Source organism: Scyliorhinus torazame, chromosome 2 (assembly GCF_047496885.1).
Source record: "Scyliorhinus torazame isolate Kashiwa2021f chromosome 2, sScyTor2.1, whole genome shotgun sequence".
Taxonomy (NCBI): Eukaryota; Metazoa; Chordata; class Chondrichthyes; order Carcharhiniformes; family Scyliorhinidae; genus Scyliorhinus; species Scyliorhinus torazame.
The window spans coordinates 320,919,094-320,941,710 of record NC_092708.1 but is presented as its reverse complement, the minus strand read 5'-3'; the positions used below and the strand labels follow the sequence as shown (position 1 = coordinate 320,941,710).

General features: G+C 44.2%; 1 protein-coding gene across 8 annotated transcripts in view; it reads left to right on the top strand.

Moving 5' to 3' along the window:
- The window catches only part of ktn1 (kinectin 1), a 180,507-nt gene that overhangs the window by 5,612 nt on the left and 152,278 nt on the right, over positions 1-22,617 (top strand). For 7 of the 8 annotated variants that reach the window (XM_072489693.1, XM_072489692.1, XM_072489694.1 and 4 more), the window contains exon 2: positions 1,224-1,307. The exons of the other annotated variant lie outside the window; for it this stretch is intronic. The gene's annotated coding sequence lies outside the window, so the exon portion shown is untranslated. The remainder of the gene's footprint in view (positions 1-1,223; positions 1,308-22,617) is intronic. 8 annotated transcript variants of the gene reach the window in all.

Genomic DNA, 22,617 nt, shown 5'->3' with positions numbered 1-22,617 from the left:
CAAGAGCAGCAGATATCTGGGAACCCCACCACCTGGAGGTTCCCCTCCAAGTCACTCACCACCCTGACATGGAAATAGATCACTGCTCCTTCACAGTCGCTGGGGCAAAATCCTGGCACTTCCCTTCCAACAGCACAGTGGGTGTACCTACACCTCCGGGACTGCAGCAGTTCACCGGCAGCTCAGCAGCACCTTCTGAAGGGCAACGAGGGATGGGCAATAAATGCTGGCCTAAACCAGCAACGCCAACCACTCTTAAATTAAAGAAACCATTTTGACATAGGCAGATATTTGATTTATGGAGTCTTCTGATTTTGTCCTCTCAATTTTTACTTTTGGCCTTATCCCACTTGCACAAGGAATAGCTCTAAAGTTAATGATGAGGTGAATGATAGTTGAGCAAGGAGGTGAATGCAGAAGCAAAGTCATCCAGAGAATGACAGAATTTGGTTTAAGGCAACCTTGGAATAAATAATTGGTGTTGAGAGTTTCTCGGGAAATAAATCTGTTGTTTGTACTTGGTCTTTGACTTGGTTGACTCTTAATTGATTTCTGATTTTGCCCACCCATTTGCTGCAGCTCAAGAAGGTAGCCTACCTAAAAAATCAAGCCAAGTCGGGATGGGCATTGAATGCCAATGTTACCGGTGACGTCTACGTTATGTTTTTAAAAAAAAAAAGATCTTTGCTTTGATTTCCACCCTCAATTCCACACTACACCTAATTCTCTACATTGATACATTTTATCTGTGAAAAGTAGTACCACAATTCAAACATCCTTATCCCTTCAGCATTAGCCATAAGATGATTCAGCTCAGAATACTTGGGACTTAAAAATTCAGTTTCTGCCACTTCTGTGCACTCATGTAACTAGCATTCAGCAATATTAATTGAGATCTTGGAAGCTACACCCTTTTTGTGAATGTTATGCGGTAACCAAAGAGGTGGGGAATTAAAATTGTGAGATCTTGGAAGCTGCACCCTTTTTGTGAATGTTATGCGGTAACCAAAGAGGTGGGGAATTAAAATTGGGCAATGTTAACTTTTGTTTCGTGGCATTTTTAATGAGAAATGATTGTCCCTTGATCTTTATTTTCTTAATACTAGAAAAGTTTTATTGGGCACTTCAACCAAGTTAAATGCTGGTCTGGACTTTTGTAAGCTTGCAAAATTTATTTAAAGGCAATAACCAGTTCAGAAATTATTTTTTTGCTGCTTCTACAGATTGCTAAGTTTGAGTCCTTTATCATCTGGACCACTTGAGACCTACCTTGCACCATATCTGAACTTGCCACTTTAAACTGACTGGTAAGCACACTTCAAACTCTGTACCTTTCTTTCTCTTGTGATCAGTTACCATAATCTGACTCTTTTTGTCATATTGGCAAACTTACTGGAAAGATCAATGATTGGAAGAGAGGGAAAGTATATTGGAAGTTAGCACTGTGCTGGTTTGATTTGGGTGCACAGCAGAGCAAGCACTTACTTGTGAAATGGGAAATACTAACTTTGACTGTTGAATCTGATTTAACAGCATTTTGACTAATGTACGGGGAGTTTGTTAGCTTGGTTGACCAGCAGACTAGCATATGGATCAGGTTAAACACCAACATGGGGATCGATACCTCAATCAGAATGGGGTGATTCGGGCTTTTTTGCCCAGTCAACTAAAAATTCATGCACCATGCTATGGTTCAGTGAATAATTGTTTCGGGTCTGCCTTCTGGCAGAGAGCTGAAGAAAAGCTTATGACACTGTCCTTCGTGGATGTGCACACCTCCGCTTTGCGGATGAAGAAGTTTAGATCCATTGTTATCAGTCTTTTTTGAATAGGGATTTTATGCTGCAAGTGAGTTTGTTCTGTTTGCCTTCTTGATCATATTTATAACGCTGATAGTTGTGCTTCTTGTTCAAACCATTCATTTTTTATTCTTGAATTTATTGGCACCATAGAATGCTGACTATTTAATACAGGGGATTAGATGCTATGTAGCATTGTTTTTGTTGGTTGAATAAAACCTTGCTCAATAAAATCCTTCTGCAATTTCCTTACTCACATTGTCACTGACTCGGTGCTTCGGATTTGTACACCACATCGCCACTACGTGAGCAATGTTCGCATATCTGCATTTTGAAATGTCCGTATATTTTGGTACAACTTTGAACATAATGTGATAGTTAATTTATTATGGAAGAGTAGGCATCAACTGGATATTAGTTGATTTGTCTTTTTGAGTGGTGAGGCTTTGGAATACAATGCAGGTTGGTGTGGTAGGTGCTGACTTACCAAACGTAAGTGCCATGATAAATCTTTGTAATCCTTGGTTTATGTTGGCTACTTTCAGTGACTTGACTTGAGGGGATTATCGGAGAGGAATTTTCCAGGCTATGTTATTCCTTGTTGACCCAGTGTCTTTCTCTTTCATTGACAACGATTGTTAAATGGGTAGGGAATAAAATTGCCAGTCTGGAAATCAGAAACTAAAAGCAGAAATGTGGAGTACACACAGCAGGTCTAACCGCTTCAGTGAAGAGAAATTGGAGAAATGCAGGTTAAAACTGCCCAAACCAATGCTGCCCTCGCATGGTTGGAATCTGTCTAATTGTTTTTGAATGGGAGTCATTGTCATAATCTAGGATTAAGCAGTCATGGGACACATATGAGACTGGGGGTTATTCCCAAAGTACTATGGGGAATACACACTCCCCTACTGAGGGGCGGAGCACCCCCTTCTACATCCTGTGAAGCCAGAGGGTAGTGAACTGTGACCTGGCTCCTGTAATGGAGTAACTGCTCTGCACTGTTGCCCTGTTGCATGAAATCTTTTTTCCTGTGACTTGACCTGTTTGAATCGGTGTGGACTCCTTTCCGGACCTAATAATACTGGCGACGAGCGATAAAGTCTGATCTCTGGACGATGCTGCAGCCTTCTGCCTCTGCCAGCTCCGAAGCTCCGAGTTCCGGCTGGGTCCTTCCATGCCTGGAATGTCGTTGTTTGGTCGGTTGGATCTGTTTGATGTGGCGTGGGAGAGTGTCTGCTGAGTGTGTTTGCTGCTTTTTTTGTTGCTTTCAGACCAATGCCATTCCAAAGAATGAGCGGCAAGTGGTGGTGTTCCTCACTGCTGTGAGGGTGGAGACTTATGGGGTGATCAGGACTTGGTATTTCCCGACGCCGCTGACTCCCTCACTTTTGAACAGCTGATTGAGGTGGTCAGTGACCATTTTAGCCTGCTGCCTTCGGTAATAATGCAGTGCTATAGACTAAATGACGCCGTCCACAATCCAGGGGTGTCTGTTTTGTTTGAGGCCTATGTGCGCCAAATGACCGAATTCTGTTCGTTTGGAGTGTCCTTATTGGTGGCCCTAAGGTTCTGGTTCGCCTGGAGTATCAGCGGCATGGCGATGCAGTTGATGGCAGAACCTTGGCCATCCAAATATCCCAGGCGAAGGAAGGCGTAGACCAGGGAGTCCGGGAACGACCAGATATAGAGGTGAACGCCTTGGGGCGTGGACCGGGGCATGTGTACCCCTCCTTTTGGTTGAATCAGTGCCAGGCCCCTGAAATGTGTCTGCTTATGGCCTCCTATTTCCTGGGGCCACTGCTTGCCTTCTGCTCTGTGGTTGTTCCTGCTGAGGGGCCAGGTCGACAGACCGGTACAGATACCCCCAACCATCAGGCCGTGGCCTGGACCAACCGTTATGGAGATCTGGTGGAGGAAGAAGAGCTCCTTTTTACACTCTGTCTCAGTGTCTCAAGTAACCACCATCAATGTTCCCACCTAAGTAAATGGCCACCTGTTGCAAATTGAACTTAACAGCGGTGTCAGTGGTACGTTTTTAAGGTATTTGAAGGAGGACCCAGGTATCCCATCCAAGACTGCGGCGCATCTTGCCAGCTATACTGGAGAACAACTACGCATTGCCTGAATGACTAAGGCCCCCGTAGTGTATGGTCAACAGGAGGACCAATTCCCTTTAATAGTGGTTAATGGGGGTGGGCCGTGATTGGCTCTGCCATTTACACTTGGATTGGAGCCGAAATCTATCGGTCGGCTCGTGCGGTTTATACAGTGTTTTGCGGAAACTTCCCGGTGTTCCTTTACACCAAACTGACCGGTGGTGTTCCATTCATAAAATTAGACATGAGCAATGCGTATCTGCAGCTGTCTTGCGGCGTTGTCACCATCAACACCTAACGAGGCCTATTTGAATACATGCGTTTGCCTTTTGGGGTGTCTTCCGCATGGGCCATTTTCCAGTGCAACATGAAAAGCATGCTACATGGATTGCCACGAGTGGCTGTTTGTCTGGATGATGTTTTGGTCTCCAGCTCAGAAGAGGAACACCTGAAAAATTTGCAGGCAGTACTCCGCAGCATTCGACTGCGTCAAGAGAAATGTGTTTTACGTGCGTGTGAAGTGGTCTACTTGGGGTACCAAGTGGACAGCACTGGCCTCCACCCCATTGAGGACATGGTCAAGGCCATCCAAATGGCTCAGGCTCCCACCGCCATGACTGAGGTAATTCTTAGGCCTTGTTAATTATTATAGAAAGTTTGCTCCACACCTGGTTGTCACTCTGGCCCGAATGGCATTGGGGCACTGACCAGGAAGTTGCCTTCCCACTAAGGGGTCCGATCACAATGCCGCTATCCTGCAAATAAAGAGGTGTCTGCCAACCTCTGGCTTGTTGACGCCCTCAAAAATCTTTGATCATCTGCGACGCTTCCCCGTATGGGAGCGGTGTTGGCGAATCGGATGGCTCGCACAGCCTATTGCCTTTGCTTCCAGGACCCTGTCAGCGACCAAGCGCCGCTATGCCCACATCGAGAAAGAAGGCTTGGCAGTGATCTACGCCGGTGAGAAAGTCCATCAAGAGGTGTACGAATGGCATTTCTTACTGATCACAGACCACAAACCTCTGGGCCTTTTTTAAAGAAGATAAGGCCATTCTGCACATAGCCCCGGCTAGAATGCAACGCTGGGTGCTCTTAGAATGTAGCGCTGGGTGTCGCAACTAGCGGCTTATGAATACACGTTTAGCCACTGCCCTGGGACGCAGATTTCCCATGCTGGCGCGAGTCGCCTGCTGTTGTCCTTGGGTCGGTGCCTCCCTACCATGCCGATAGATTGCTGCCTGCATTACCTTTAATGGACACTCTTCCAGTCACGGCCTCGCGGATCGTGAATGGACACAAAAGGAACCATCTTGGTGAAACTGCGAAATGTCGTCCTTATTGGTGGCAATGCAGATCTGTTTCCCGGGGAGCTGAAGACTTTTGCCACCATGTTTCTTGAATGCTGTAGATGGGGTCTTACTCTGGGAGAGTCCGGGTGGTGATTTCGGAGGAGGGCCGGTTTTTAAGTGGCCTCCACGCGGGCCTCATGGATGAAGATGTTAGCTCTGAGCTATGGTGACCTGGTATGGACCCAAACATAGAGCTGGCTCGCCAGTGTGGCGTCTGTCAGGAACACCAGCTCCTCGCCCCTGCACCCGTGGGAAAGGCCTAGCAGTCCTTGAGCTCATGCCCCCCCCCCTCCCCAGTGCCAATTCAGAGCTTCTGATGGGTTGACATCTGTGGACCAGATTGGAGTTGCTGTTGCCTGACATAAGTGCGAAAGGCACAGGATCTTCAGACCACGGTTGCGCATTCCAAGCATCCGGTTTGCTTTTTTGCCCCAGGGAATGGGATTTGCGTTCTTAACTACACTCTGATTAAAGCTGTCTTGGGGCTCTGTTCTGCAGCGGACCAGGCTGACCTTGTATCGTATCGCCTGCAAGTGGGGCACCAACAAGTGAAGCGGCACATGGACCACCTTCGAGCCAGGTGCCCGGCGGTGCTGAGGGCTCACCATTTCATAAGTGAAGCTGGCATCTGCCCTTGCCTCCTGCCTCCCCGTCTCGGCCCGGTCGAGTACGCGTGGCGCTGCCATGGACTTCGGGGTGGGGGTGGCTGTGGCTTGTCATAACTTGGGGATGGATGCAGCTCGTCATAACTTGGGATTAAGCAGATCGTGGTGCACTAATGGAACCTTAAGCAGGTCATGGGACACTTTTTTTTGTGGGGGGGGGGGGGGGGATTGATATTCCCAAAGGACTATGGGGAATGCACAATTGCCCCAATGAGGTGCGGAGTGCCCCTTTCTACATCCTGGATACAACCGGAGGGCCATGAACTGTGAGCTGGCTCCTGTAGTAGAGTAACTGCATTATTATTCTGTTTCCTTTGACTCGACGTGTTCGGCTCCTATCCGGACCTTTTATAAAAACATGTTCCTGCTTTGCAATTTTGTTGTACCAAGTTTCATGGGAATGTAAACCCCGTAAGTGGCAGGTCTTTACTGTACCTGAGAACTTTGCTACAAAAGTAGTTGGTTGATTTATTTAGCAGCAACAGGAGTCCAAGAATTGACCATTTGATATAAGGATTTGCACTGTAGTGTGTATGACAGCACCTGTGTACTATGCAGCCTGGTCATCTTTCTTTACGTGGATTCAATTTGCAATTATTTTGTACCTATAGATATTAACTCCGGTAAACCTAAAATATATTTCTATGTAAGCATTATGTCCTGTGTTTCTCTTTCTTTTAGAAAATATTTTATTAAGGCATTTATAATTTTAACATATTTTTAAACCGAGATCCAACAAACACAAAAAACCTGCAGTGACATAATCATCTCCCCCCAAGCATAAACACTGAGTATCATGGTCCATGTAACTACTCCATCTCCCCGGTTCTCCTTTCATTGGTTTTCCTACTCTGCACTTCCATGCCTCCCCTTCCTCCCTCCTGCTGACGGCCCAAATTTCCTTGGTCGATGAACAGCTGCCACCTCCGAGCGAGCCCCTGTAACAAACCCCTTGAGGCAAATTTGATTGTCTCCAACCTGAGAAACCCCGCTATGTCGCTGACCCAAACCCTTGACTTTGGAGGCTCCGAGTCCCTTCGGCCTCCCTCTCCCTCCCTGCCCCGCTCCTGGATCTTCTGACACTCAAATATTGGCACCTCTTGGGCTCTGAGTCACCCACCCTTCCAGGACCTCTGACATTAGATCTGCAAATCCCTGCCAAAATCCCCTTAGCCTCGGACACGCCCAGAACATGCACATGATTTGCAGGACCTCCTCCACCTCCTCAAAAAACCTGCTTATTTGGGCCACTGTCATATGAGCCCTGTGGACCACCTTGAATTGGATCAGGCTAAGCCTGGCACACAACAAGGATGCATTAACTCTCCTCAGGGCCTCCTCCCATACCCTGACTTCCAACTTTCCTCCCACTTCCTCTTTACCTCAATTGGAACCACTTCCCACTCCATCAGTTCTTTATATATTTCTGAGACCATCCCCTCCCCAACCCCTGTTTTTAACATCACCACCTTGCCCTGTCGCCCCCTGAGTGGGAGGCCCGGGACCTGCCTCCGAACAAAATCCCACACTTGCAAGTACCGGAACCCATTTACTATCGGTGCCTGATGTAGCAACCGGACCCAATCCACAAGCCTCTACCCAAACCTTCCCAGGACCTCCCACAGATACTTCCACTCCACCCGATCAAAGGCCTTTTTTGCACTAATGGCCACCACCACCACCTTGACCTCGCGCCCCTCCGCAGGCATCATTATTATGTTAAGGAGCCGCCTAATGTTGGAAAGCAGGTGTCGTCCCTGAACAAATCCCGTCTGGTCCTTGCTTATTACCCCTGACACACAGTCCGTGTGGCCAAGATCTTTGCCAGCAATTTTGCATCCACATTTAGCAGGGAGATTGGCCTATACGACCCACAGCTTTCCGGATCTTTATCCCATTTCAAGAAAAAGGGAAATTGAGGCCTGCAATAACGTTGGGGGGAGCATTCCCAATTTCTTTGACTCATTGAAAGCCTTTACCAAAAGCGTCCCCAAGAGCCAGGAAAACTTCTTGTAGAACTCCATCGGGTATCTGTCCGGTCCCGGGGCTTTGCCCGATTGCATTGTCCCCGACCCCTCTATAACCTCCCCAAGCCCAATCTATCCACTGGAACTCCAGCCCCCCCCAAAAAATCGTCTCATCCCTTCCTCCCCGGCTGGGGGTTCTGATTTTATATACTTTACTATAAAACTCCCAAAACACCATTCACACCCTCACTATCTCTCTCGCCGTCTCCTGTTTCCTCCGCGGATGCGCCAGCATTCTACTAGCTTTGTCCCCATATTCATAAACCGCCTCCCTTACCCTCCTCAGCTGTACCACCGCGTTACCTGTGGTTCAAAAACCCGTCATCGGGAGTCTCTGCCTATCTCCTGTCCACCTGTAAAATTTCGCCTACTGTCTGTCTAGCTCCACCTTCTCCTTTATGGGCCTGAATTAAGATGAATTCTCCCCTGATAACTGCCTTCAATGCCTTTCAGACCCCTGCTGACATCTGTCCAGTATCATTACTCTTAATGTATCCCTGAATGACCTCCCTCACGTGCTCACACACGCCCTCCTCTGCTCGCAGCCCCTCATCCAACCTCCATTGCGGCCGCTGGGCCTTTCCTTTACTAACTTGCAAGTCCACCTAGTGCAGGGCGTGATTGGACACCACTATTGCTGAATATTCAGCATTTACCACCTCCGCCAGCAGAGTTTTGTCCATCACAAAAAAGTCGATCTGGGAATACGCCTTATGCACATGGGAGTAGTACAACTCCTTACTCCACGACCTCCCGAATCTCCGCGGATTGACCCCCTCTCCATGAACCACTTGAGCTCCTTAACCATAACTGATACCTTCCCAGACCTGCAACTCGACCGGTGTTGAAATCCCCTCTCTCTCTCTCTCTCTCTCTCTCTCTCTCTCTCTCTCTCTCTCTCTCTCTCTCTCTCTCTCTCTCTCTCTCTCTCTCTCTCTCTCTCTCTCTCTCTGGAATCTTCCCCAGTACCCCTCTCGTAAATTCCACATCATCCCAGTTCGGGGCATATATATTCACCAACACCACGGCCATTCCCTCCAGTTTCCCACTAACCATAACACTAACCCCCCCCCCCCCACCTGTAAACCTTTAAAGCCAAAAAACAGAAAAAAGGAAAACTAACACCAAAAACAAAGTTTTCCACAATATAGTACATTCATTCCACTTCTCCTCCATCAAAGTCCTCCTTCTCCTGCCAGCCCATTCTCTTTCATGATGTCCACTGCCTCCTCCGCCGAGCCAAGTATAAATCCTGGCCCTCATAGGTCACCCATAGGTGAGCTGGGTACCTAGTCTGAACTTTACGCCCTTGTACTGGGCCGACTTGACCTTATTAAATCTTGCCTTCCTCGTTGCCAGCTCTGCTCCCAGGTCCTGGTGTACTGTCAGCATAGTTGCAGAATTTACTGCGTTTTATTAAATTAAATACCAGATTAAAAACTACCTGCCATTTTTGTTCTACTAGTAATAAATTGCACTGTAGTTAGAATTTGAATGAGTGTATGGAACTCGGGGGATTTTTGAATCAAAATTATGAATTGGATTGTAAATTTTAATTGAAGCATATGTGGTGTGATGCATCATTGTGATACTTGCTTGAAATTAGAGATGTCAAATTAAAGTGGAAGTAGGCCTTGATGGTTGTGAGACTACTACCATGCTGCCTTTGCTTAAAAAGTGCACAATCAAAATTGTTTATACTGTTAAACAGATGGTCTTAAGTTTGCAAATCCTTTAATAAATGCCATGCTTAACTCATGGGGCAAGTACATTACAAATGACCAGTCAAATCAAACCGGACAGGGTGAATTTGGATTACAGATTTTGTACGTGAGATAGTTAATGCAAGTTACATTTGATGTGAGAATTTTTGAAACTTAACAATTAAGGCCATACTCACTATGATGCACACAACTGGAGTATGACTTTTTCTGAACTCGCTTTTGTTTTAAAGAGTATCCAATTCTTTTCTTTCCCAATTTAGCGTGGCCAATCCACCTATCCTGCACAGCTTTTTGGGTTGTGGGGGTGAGACCCACGCAGACATGGGGAGAATGTGAAAACTCCACATGGACAGTGAACCGGGCCGGGATCGAACCCGGGACCTCCATACCATGAGGCAGTAGTGCGAACCACTGCACCACCTTACCGTCCGTAGCTGAACTGAGTCCCATAGCTAATTCGACGAAGCGTCAAGAGAAATTGTTTGATTGTTTTGGAGAATTGGGGAAAAGCCCACCACCCAAGAGAACCTGGATTAAGTTGGTGATAACAGATTATGGGCTGGATTCTCCGATTCTCCAGCCGTGTGTTTTTCAGCGCGCCATTTGTTGGCAGTGGGATTCGGTGCAGCACTGCCGGCGGGAACACAGAATTCCAACCACCCAGAATTCCAACCACCCAATGTTATTGAACATGTGGATCAACATGAACAGCCAAATACTTACAGGACGGTTCTAATATAAATGAACACAATATCTGAAGAAAAAGGGTAAAAATTTCCAACTGTGCTCTGGCCTATAGACTTGTGCTTTGGAAAAAGCTCCAGCCTGTTGGGTTTAATAACATCTAGTGTAAACCCCATGGCGGACAAACCGGATCAAAGTTTGCAGCAATTGGAGTCATAGAAATTTAACAAGTTTTGAAATTCTCTGAATATGCTGAGTTGGGAGAATGCAGATGGAACTGAGGGCTGAAGGAAGTAGAATTTGCTATCGATAGTAAATGTCTGCAATCCACTAATATTTTGATCTCTCTTTTATCTCGCACTTCTTTACATTCAGCTATTGTCACTGATCTACCTCTTGCCAATGCCTCCAATTGAAAATGCGTTTAAATTCCACAGTTTTGTCTCATCTGTGTAATTTATTTTAACTGCCCCACCCACTTTCTGATAAATCTAACACTCTCAGGGTCCCGTGGTCGATTCCTGGCTTGGGTCACTGTCTTTGTGGAGTCTGCACGTTCTGTGTCTTGTGTGAGTTTCCTTCAGGTGCTCCGGTTTCCCGCACAGTCCAAAGATGTGCAGGTTAGGTGGATTGGCCATAATTCTATGATCTGATTTTGATCCCTTTTATAGTCTTCTTCACCTCATCATGCCTAGCTGTTGCAATTGACAATTATCCTATTTAAACTTCTGCATCGCCATTGTTCCTTTAAAGACTTTTTTAAAACAAAAATCTCACTGACTGAAGCTTTTTGCCATTTCCCCTCTGTGAAACCTTTATGGCTTTTGCCATGTTAAAAGGTGAAACAAATGAGAGTTGTCATCGGACACTGAAATAAAACCTACCGAAGATGCCCAGTCATGATTGAATATATACATTGGATTCGGATTTGGTTTCATCATGGTGATTCATGTTTTTGCTTTTTTAACTTGTAAATGGTTTGTGGCTACTAGCTTTTGTTTGAAGTAAGTGAGACAGTTAAGCTCAGGATTACTTGCAGGCGAGTTGGTGAAGGAGTTGCCATTTGGAGGAATTACATCATTTTTGGGGTTGTTCGTGGTAACATCAGGACAGAATCAATCATCTAAAGTAGTGTGACTAGAGACCTATAAAGATCTTTCCCCTTCATGATTTGGATGAAAGAAGATCCCTTCATTCCAGGAATGTCCAGTAAAAATAGCACAAAGAAGTTGGGCAAGGGGTTGTCGTCTGACTCCCAAGGTTTCCAGAGCCTCAATAGGAATAGGTGGGGTGGGGGAGGAGGAGAAAGAGAAGCACAGCAGCAATTTCTGTTGAGATGGTGGTCCCTCTGTCGACGAATTCAAATGAAAAGTTGGTTAATTTCTTGACTGAATTTAAGAAGCAGCGGCAGGTGATTGGTGAGGATCTGGAGAAGGCTTTGGCCCCAATTCGGCTGACCATGGACAAGATGGACTGGAGGATTGTGGTACAGAGGGTGACGATACAGAAGGTGGAGGCGGCTCTCTCTGGCCATCTAGTGATTGGATTGTCTCCCCTGAGGCAGAGATACTGGTGCTGGCTGAGGAGCGAATGAGTGCTAAAAGCCAAGGTTGACTATCAGGAGAACCTTTCCAGATGACCGAATGGATATCCAGGCTCCTGGAGGGCTCCAATGTCCAAGGTGTTCTGAAAGTTGGTGGGGAAGGGGTCTTTCCAACCCCTCCTGAGTTGGACTGGGGCAGAGGCCCAGATTGGGGGGGTCATCTTGGCTATAGTCCGGTTTCATCGATACCTGGATAAGGAGCAGATGCTAAAGTGGGCGAAGGGCCATCAAGACTGTAGTTGGGAGGGCCATGGCATTGATGTGCTGTTTTGTTGATTTGCTTTGTAAGTTGAAACTCCCCATTAATACTAATCTACTTTGTTACACATTTGTCAAATTTGGATGGGTTGACCTGGAGCAGGAAAGAAGGCAGAAGTTGGAGATGCCGGAAGGGCTGGAGGAGATCATGAGTTGTATTTGGTTAATGCAGGCGGGCAAAGTACTGGGTCCAGATGGGTTCCGTATTGAATTTTACAAACGGTTTGCTGGTCCATTGGTCCCACTTCAATTGGATATGTTTAATTATTCCGCTTCCCATGGGGTTTTGCTGGCCACGCTGACACAGGCATTGATTTCCTTGATCCTGAAGACAGGCAAGGGTGCGAAGGAATGTGGGTCGTATCAGCCTATTTTTGTTGTTAAACGCTGGCGCTCAGTTGTTGGCCAAGGAGTCGGCAATACATTTGGAACTATGCCTACCGGGAGTGATTTCAGAGAAGCCGACTGGATTTATTAAGGGCTGGCAGTTGTCGGCCAATATGAAATGAAAGTCGCTTATTGTCACAAATCGGCTTCAAATGAAGTTACTGTGAAAAGCCCCTAGTCGTCACATTCCGGTGCCTGTTCGGGGAGGCTGGTATGGGAATTGAACCGTGCTGCTGGCCTGGAGTTTGTTAAATGTTGTGTTGCCCTCTTTGGGGACAGGGCCAGAGGTGATGATTTTCATGGGTGTGGAGTAGGTGTTCGATAAGGTTGAGTGGGGGTAACTCTCCGAGATCCATGTGCAGTTTGGCTTTGGGCCAAAATGATTTCATTGTTTAGGTTTTTGTAGAGCACTCTCCGTTAGTGTATGCACTAATGCCCTGAGCTCAGGTTATTTCCAACTGAACAGAGTGAGAGGTAGGGGTGTCCATTGTCTCTGCTTTTGCTTGCCTTAGAAATCAAGCCATTGGTTTTTGCGTTGATGTTGTCTAGCCGATGGAGGGGATAGAGGGTGGAGGGAGGGAGCATAGGGTGCCCTTGTATGCAGGTGATCTGCCGCTATATTTCATGGACCACTCCAATGTGGGGGAGATAATGGAGCTGCTCAGGGAGGCTGGCTCATTTTCAGAGTACAAGTTAAATCTGGACACAAGTTAAATTTTTCCAGTGGACCACCCAGGGATGGCAGCTGATCTGGGGATGCTATCATTTTGTCCGGCCAAGACCTAGCTTCCAGTATGTGGGTGACCCATGATTGGTCCACGCTTCATAAAACATTGTAGTCTGGTGGATGGGATGAAGGCTGATTTTTTTATTTATTTTGAAAAGGTGCAATGCCCTCCATCTGACCTTAGCGGGAAGGGTACAGACGATGAAGATGAATATACTCTTGAGGTTTTTCACCTTTGTTCCTGTGTCTCCCAGTTTTTCTTCCCAAGGCTTCTTCTGCAAATTGATATCTCCTTTTGTTTGGGCTGGTAAGACTCCTGGTTTCTAGGACGTTTTTGTAAAGGGATAGGCAGTTGGGGGTAGTTGACATTACCTAATGTGTTTGCTATTACTGGGTGGCGAATATTTATCACGTGGGGGGGTGGTTCAAGTATCCAGACTCTCCAGGGGGGCAGATGGAGGAGGTTTTGTGCATGGGGCCGAGTCTGAGTGCCCTGGTTACAGCACCACTCCCTTTTTCTCCTGCCAGATTCTCTGAGCCCAGTGGTGATAGCCACTTTGAGGATTTTGACTCTGTTTAAGCAGAATGTTAAACTGGGAACTGTGTCTCTGTTGACCCTGATCTGCAGGAACCACAGGTTTGTGCTGTCTGGTTTAGATTCATCGTTTAGGGCATGGGAGAGGTATGCGTTGGAGAACTTGAGTTCCCAGGTCGAGACAAGCTGTTAGAGGTTCCGGTTTCCGAAAGGGAATTTTTTTTTTTTTTTTTTTAAAACACTAGGAGCTTCCTTCATTTTCCATGGTACTGTTGTCTTTGCTTATGGACAGGGTCCTGTCCTTGACCGAGTTGGGGGAAGTAACATTTCACATGTGTCTGATTAAGGTCTTGTTTTCTTTGTGGGGTAGAGAGGGGGACTTGGTGGGTGGGGGAGGGCGGGGAACTCAGTGGGGATATTTCGGGAATAATGTGGGGTTGGGATTTGTAGTGTTTGTATGAAAATTGTGTTTGAATAAAAATACTTTTTTCAAGTGACGAAATTGTCGTGATAGATCGATACTTATCATTCTTAAAGAGAAACTAGAAAAAAGGGCAGTTGTTCAAAAAGTTCAACAGAAAAATGGCACGCCTGAAGCACAGATCTCCACAATATTTGCCATTCTGAAACAAACGCTTAAAACCGTGGACCTTCTTCCTTGCTCTTTTTGCTTTTCCCATGGGCTGGTAATCCAGAGACCCAGGTTGTCGTGATCTCTATGTGCATGTACACAAGGGATTAATGTGTAATCAGTAGCACCACATGATCACTAGAGGGCCAGACCAACAGGGGTATAAAAGGCAACCACATTGGGCCTCTGGCCCTCTCGGGGGTGCACTGTGACCAGGGAAATAGCAGAGTAGTTCAGATGGCTAGTGGAGTTACGTATAGTTACTGTAGTTAGATCTTGTTAACCTTATCACAAGTGTTAAAGTAAAGAACTCATGCAATTATTGTTATAGTTACACAATAAACCTTTTGTTTCCACTGAATGACTTTGAGTCTTCATCGCGATTCAGAAGACCTCTTCATTAGCCAAGGATTGAGTAGCACATGTTACCTACCAGACAGGGAACAAAACACAGGTTAATATTCCGGGGACGTGGGTTCGAATCCCACCATGACAGATGATGGCGTGTTGGCTTTAACAGAACTAGTTAGATTAGGTTAGACAAAAAAGAATAAAATTCAGACCGGATATTCGACTGTGGAAGACTTCGCAGCAAATGGATCCTCGACGACTAACTTTGGGATTCATTGGATCTCGAGGGCAGTTGGAAACAACCGGTAATTTAAGTTTTATAACTGGAAAAGATTTGAATAGATATTCCAAATATTTATCGCAGCTAATGATTTAAGCACGGTCTCTGATGCAATGAAAATAGCACTACTACTCTTAATAGGAGGGTATGAAGCTACAGAAATTTATAATTGCTTTAATTACTTAGAAGGTGAAGACAACACCAAAATAGAAGTAATACTCAAAAAATTTGATGAACACTAAGAGTCAGTCTGAAGAGATGCTGGAAAGATTTAATTCTTGTCATAAGTGCCAGTGAAACGGAGGGCCCATACTGATTTTATCACAAATCTCGTTAATGCCACAAGGCTGTGATTATGCTGACTTCAGAGACACTATGATAATGGATCACTTAATTTCTGGACTATCTGACAAAAATTTGAAAGAAGAACTTTAAGAGGTTAGTATCTAACTCTAGAAATCGCTATACAAAAATGCCATGCTTATGAACAAAAACAAAATCAACACAGTCTTTACAAAGACAGATTCATTATCTTGAAAACAAAATCTGTAAAATGGCGTGAATACTCACCACGAGGCAGAGGCAGAATCTCACTCGATGCAACAGCACTTTTTGATTGGTAGCCATTTGAGTTAGAGCGTTCCGGCCAGTACGCACATGCGCAGTCCTGAAAAGAAGCAAACCGGCGAAACAGTGTTCTACGCATGCGCAGTTGTGAAAAGAGTGCCCAGTGAAGGAAACTCGTATTGCGCATTCGCAATTGATTCCTACGCATGACTTCACGAGAGTCATGATATCAGAGGACCAGGACCACGCCCACTTAAAAGGGACATGCACGAAAATGAACAAAGACGTTTTAAAGGTGCGAAACCAAATTTTCTTACATCAAAAGACAGAACAATGCCCGAACTTACACCCGCAGTTAAAAATAACCTTCACAGCACCCTGGCACAAGCAGTTTGCCCCACCCAAAGAGGAGAGCAGTGATTTGTTCATTGAAGAACACTACTCCGACATGGATGAGTTATTCGGAATTGATAATCATTGCATTAGCAACACGGTTGTAACGCTCAACACGACTCTTCTCATGGTAGATTAATCCAATACCATGATGCCATGGCAGATCATCGATACATTGGATGACAGCAATACCCAAGAAGAAGACGCCGCCGCACAGATCGACTCTACAGCGAGAACACTGCATCACTCCACAGAGAGCGATGACAGTCTCCACAGAGAGAGCAATGACAGACTGAAAAGGAAGCAAGCAAACACTCCATAGCGAATGTCATGCATGAACAAGACTATGAAGGTCTATCCACCTTATCTGCGCAACCAGCAGCAGACAATGAAAGTCTACCAAGCTCACGTGAACAACAAAAAGACTATGATAGTCTACCCAGCTTATTTGACCCGCCAGAAGAAGACTATGAAAGTCTACCCAGCTCATTTAACCAACAAGAAGACACTGTCTACCAACTGTATGTAAGACAAGCCACAAAGAAATCACAATTCCCATACGAGATGTGCAGGGGCACAGCGAGACTGACAGATCTCAGCTCGTCTGCACAGAAGCACTCGACAATCGGAGGAGGGCTACTCATGAGTCCAGCGACACCATGTCAATTAAAATCTTGAAGATTTTGACTCCAGAAGAGGAGTACCAAGGAAGCATAGAAGAGGAATCAAATCCACCACAAATGACTGATGTCACCAACATCAATGCAACATCAGATAATTCTCAATTCTCAAGAAGAAGCGCTATACAAAACAGATACCACAAAGGACACTGACACCAATAACTGTGACAATGACACATCATCCACACGGAGCACTCATTAAGCGCAACAAAAACAACAAGCATCGCAAGACGCACAGCAGAAACAAGAACAGCAACAGCAAAAACAACATGCAGCGCAACAAGAACAACAAAGACAAAAAGAAGCATAACCGAAACAACCAGCACGACAAAAACAAATTTAAACGACAAACAAAGAAACAACATAAACAATAACACTGAAACAACGACCTGTAAAACATTGTACAACTCTGCACATGAAGGACAACCAGACCACAAACATGCCAAGGCATGACCAAGAATCTCACAAATTAACATCTGCTCCAGAACCAGCAAGCATGCCAGCTTTCAAGGCAGATGACACACTAGATCAATACTGCAAGCACAGGAAAAAGTCCAGGTCAGCCAGTGGTGTAGTATAGAAAAAAAAAAGGAAAAGTCTAAATCAGACAACTAAGTGATTCGACCATTCGAACACCTCATGATGACTTGATGGTCACTTAAACACAAAAACACTGACGACATTCACAAAGAAATAACATCAAAATCACCACTTCAACAACCGAAGACGAAAGCAACTCAACCGAACAAATTCGTTTGGGCTCTCAAATTTTTAAATTAAAATTGGACTCCATATTACTTGGCTTTGTATGATCATCAAGATCATCACAACTTGTACATGACATAATTTGTCTACCTATTTCACGCAAGCGAAAAAACATTGAGACTACATGTATTCGCATTTAGCTGACTAACTGATTAATTACATGTAATGCATTTGCAAACTGCATCCATTATGTTTGTTCAATTTTCTTTACAACATACAGGAAATATGTAACACAAAAAAAAGGGATGTAGTGATCTCTATATGTGCATGTACACGAGGGGTTAATGTGTAATCAGTAGCACCACATGATCACTCGAGGGCCGGACCAACGGGTATAAAAGGCAACCACATTGGATCTCTGGCGTTCCGGGGGTGCACTGTGACCAGGGCAATAGCAGAGCAGTTCAGATGGCTAGTGCAGTTACATATAGTTACCGTAGTTAGATCTTATTAACCTTATCACTAGTATCAAAGTTAAAGTAAAGAACTTATGAAATTATAGTTACTCAATAAACCTTTTGTTACTACTGGATGAGTTTGAGTCGTCTTCATCGAGATTCAGAAGACCTCTCCAGTAGCCAAGGATTGAGTAGCACATGTTACCTACCACACGGGTTAATACTCCGGGGACCTGGGTTTGAATCCTATCATGGCAGATGATGACATTTGTAGCACATGTTACCTACCACACAGGTAACAAAACACTGGTTAATACTCCGGGGACCTGGGTTCGAATCCTACCATGATCAAATTTGATTTGAAAACAAAATCTGGAATTAAAATATCTAATGTTCATGAAACCAGTGTCAGAAAAACCCCGTCTGGTTCACTAATGCCCCTTTTAGAGAAGGAAATCTACCATCCTTGTGTTGTCTGGCTGACATATGACTGCAGATTCACAGCGATGTGGTTGGCTCTTTTATATTAAAAAAAATATAAAACATTTTAGTACTCAACCACCTTTTTTTTTTCAATTAAGGGACAATTTAGCATGGCTAATCCACCTACCCAGCACCTCTTTTGAGTTGTGGGTGTGAAACACACGCAGACACACTGAGAATGTGCAAACTCCACACTGACGGTGACCCAAGGCCGGGATTCGAACCCTGGTCCTATACGCGCCCCTTTGCAGCCTCCATTCCCAATTTAGCCTGCATCCCATGAATAAATTTTAAGTTACCTGGGCTCACATCCATGCTGGTTGATCACATCTTCATGTCAACCATTGATTTGGGTGGTTTTACCACCAGTTGTCCGTACTGCTGCTGCTGGGGGCTGGCACTGACTGATGGGTGTTGCTTGCACCACTGGTTGGATTACATTTATCATTAATAATAATAATATAGCTTATTGTCACAAGTAGGCCTCAATGAAGTTACTGTGTAAAGCCTCTAGTCGCTACATTCTGGCGCCTGTTCGGGGACGTGGTACGGGAATTGAACCGGTGCTGCTGCCTTGTTCTGCATTACAAGTCAGCTGTTTAGCCCACTGTGCTAAACCAGCCCCCTTTCGACATTAGATTAATGTCCAAAAATTCTTCATCAGCAAGTTAAACTTCAGTATTATGCTCGGGCATCGTGAAATGTGTGACAGGACGATCTAAAAGTTTCTTAATGACGCAAATGGGACGATCTATAAGTTTCTGAATGACATGAAGAAGCTTCACTGATGTAGGAAGGTATGAGATGATATCAAATCACAAGACACAGTTGAGTGCTCTGAGATTCTATGTTGAAGATAATTGTGCAACCTTCAGGGCACAGTGATTTTGTGGAACAGAATCCTGTTAATTTCTTTCAGCAGATTTGTAAGTGGACATTGAGTTGGGTAGCCTTTGCATAGGTAAGAAATTGATGTAAGCGTGGTGATAATAGCTAGATGTAGAATGTGATCATCGTGCTAATGCAGACAGATTATATGGCACCAGTGAAAGAAATTGAGACAAGGGTTAAAGTAATCAAGGAAGGGAATGCTCAACAGTCTTTGAAAATGGCTTAACATTGGCTCACAGAAACAAACTTGAGTGAGATGGTACTAAATGATGTTCAAATTATAGCTGACGAACAAGAATTGCTGAATCCTAACTGTGAAGTGGGAAGCTCGGTTTGTTATTTTCTTACAAATCTAGCCAATTTTATTTGTGTGTGTGTGTGTCTTCACTGCAAGAACAACAGTATCAAGGATTTTACATTTGGTGCTTCTCATGGTCAAATCAGACGCATAATTCTGAAGCATCATGGGGGCAATAATGTTCTGCCACCCAAAAAAATAGATGCAATTTTTATTCGTAACATACCTAAATTGAGGTGTTGTTTCAAACTAGTTTCGAGCAGATCCAGGAATACTTAATTCCCAAATCGGTTTATACTTCACCCCTGAGAGTTCTTAAAGCTGGTTGTACTTGACCTTGAGGCTTATGTACTAGGTGAATAGAGCTGAGATGTCGAAGCAGCTTTACCTTTTGCAAGTAATCCTCTTGGGAATGTTCTGCTTGCTTTCAGAAACCCACACAACTTGCCAGTCTTTTATTATATCTAAGATGGCATGCTTAAAGAAATTGTAGAAACTAATTGCTTGAGTCAGCAAACTTGGGTTTAATAAAAAATCTCCATTCCAGATGGCTAACCTTCCAAAGCTCGAAAATATTAATTATACTGATACATCCTGCATGTATATTTTTTTAAAAGTAGGCTAGCAGATGTTTTAAATGTGGCTTCATAGGATTTAAAACAAAATGGAAACTTAACACATCATGGCAAACTGTTCCACTTGAGATGGATACGACGAGCAAAGCTGACCCAGCAAAACCCCACAGTGCTCACTTTTCCTGCCAGTGTCAAAGTTGGACCATCCAGCTGTTTAAATTTTTCCAATTTAATCATTCCTGATATATTTCATTTAAAAGCTTCTTGCTTGCAATATTTTTCCTTCAAACAAATTTAAGATAGACCAGCAAAACAGATTAAGCCAAAATTTTCTATTGCCTTTCTTTGTGCTTTCTCTTGTGTTTTATTGATTTTTAAAAAATTTGCGGAGGCTTATTTTGGCTTAAGTACTGAATGTTGAGGTTATGGTATGTACATGATTTCTGTCGTAGTTGCAGATTTTTCAATTCCTAAATGGCACTCATTCAACCGATAGTGATGAAACCAATTTGATTTCCCTGTACAACTGGAAGTAGTAATGGAATATCATTCACTTCAGAAAATGTAAATTGAACTACTGATGGATCCTTTTGCTCAGAATGGGAGAGATTGACTTGGAGGGTTGATTGAATACTCTGATTACTGTTTTTATATAATTGACTTTTTTTTTTTTTTTTGTTGCAATTTTTCCTTGTGTATATTATTACAATTGCACATAAGTCACTTGCTCTTTTGGCTACATATGTGAGCTTGTTTCTTACTGGATATGAAGTGCTAGAGGATGCAGAGAGGGCTGGTCTATTGCGTTGCACAGTGTTCAGACTTGCATGATCTCAGGAAGGTGACATCTATCAAAACGAATTGAATCAAAATATCCAGTTTTTTATTTTTGGAATACTGGGGTAATGACGTATGTGCAATTGTTGAAAAGCAGTATGGGAGTTTAGTAAGTCGAGTGCCTGAAACCTTCACACACTTTTTTTTTTTTGTTGGGCTGTGCGTAGTTGGTTTTATGTATGAAACTCCAATCTAATGAGGCACCTTTAAACATACCCAAATCTAGTGTATTGTGTTAAAAAGGTGCATGCAGCTTGTCGCAATTGAAGAAAATGGCTGTGTGGGTGAACTGTTCTGTTTGAAAATCAAGTGTGCTATAATTTTAAATGAAATGGCTGCAAATTCCACAGCGGTGCATTTGAACAATTCGACAGAAATAATGCTGGAAGAATGAAAGTCAAGAAATTATCTCCATTGCAATGTTGTGCTGAACAAAATGTTTGAAATATGATGAGCAAAGCTGGCCCATCTCTGATCATCCAAAAACAAACAGCTCTTTTTCATCTACTATCCCATCAAAATTGCAGTGTCTAATTAAATTATTCCCCTTTATTGTCTCTGCTACTAGACCCGAGTTCATTCCATCTGTTAATCATGCTGTCAATTCTATTTTTCCCTCTGTTACTGTCATGAATCGCTTGTGTTGCATCTTATCACAGGCCTTCTGAAAGTCCATGTATCTCATCCACTTCATTGTCCTTGTCTACTGTAGGTTCAGTGTGACTTTAATAAAAATTAAAAAAATTAATTTTGTGTCATTACCCTGTGTTTTATTGGCTTTCAACCTTCTATGGCTGCCCGTTGTTAGTGCCCAACATAATGTCCAATAACCACTCCTGTTAACTTTCATTGGTTTCTCATCTTTGCATTGACTATAAAATTATTCTTGCTGCTGTACTTCAGCAAACTCCTTCAACTGTGGTCTAATTGCACCATATCATTGCCATTTCTGTTCTATCCTGGTGCTTTCATTCTCCATTCTTCCAACTTTATACTGTCCTTCCTGTGCAATATCATTGATGCTGCAATTTATGGTATCTTGTGCAAAAATGCGGCATCTTCCTCAAAAACACAATACTTTAATGCTATTGATGTCACTGCCTCTTAATCATGAGTGTGCATTGGAACATATATTGTGAAGCACCTTGGGATTATTTGCTATGCTAATGGTACAGAAGTTTAAATGGGTGGTGCAGTGGTTAGCACTGTTGCCTCACGGTGTCAGGGATCCGGGTTCGATTCTGACTTTGGTGACTGTGTGGAGATGGCAGAGCTGTTAATTTAGATGAGTACACTTTAAAAAACATAGTCTTGGGGGGAGTCAACTAACGTGAGCGCAGGAGCGGGTGCATTTTGCAAACTCCAGGACTGCTCCTCTTCTAACCAGTCTCTTCATCCTTGTGCACATTTCTTTTTTGTCTTTCCTTGTCCCCAGAATTGTTGGTATTTCTGCATGATCGAGCTGAGTGAGAACTTGTGGCGGCTGGAAAGATTTGTGGTAGGGCCCTGCCTTTTGTTGCACAGTTGCTTTTGAGCGGGCTCCAATCCTGATGGTGCGGTGTGTTGACAGATGATGGCTGCCAAGAGGATGCAGTTCTGGCTGAATCTGTT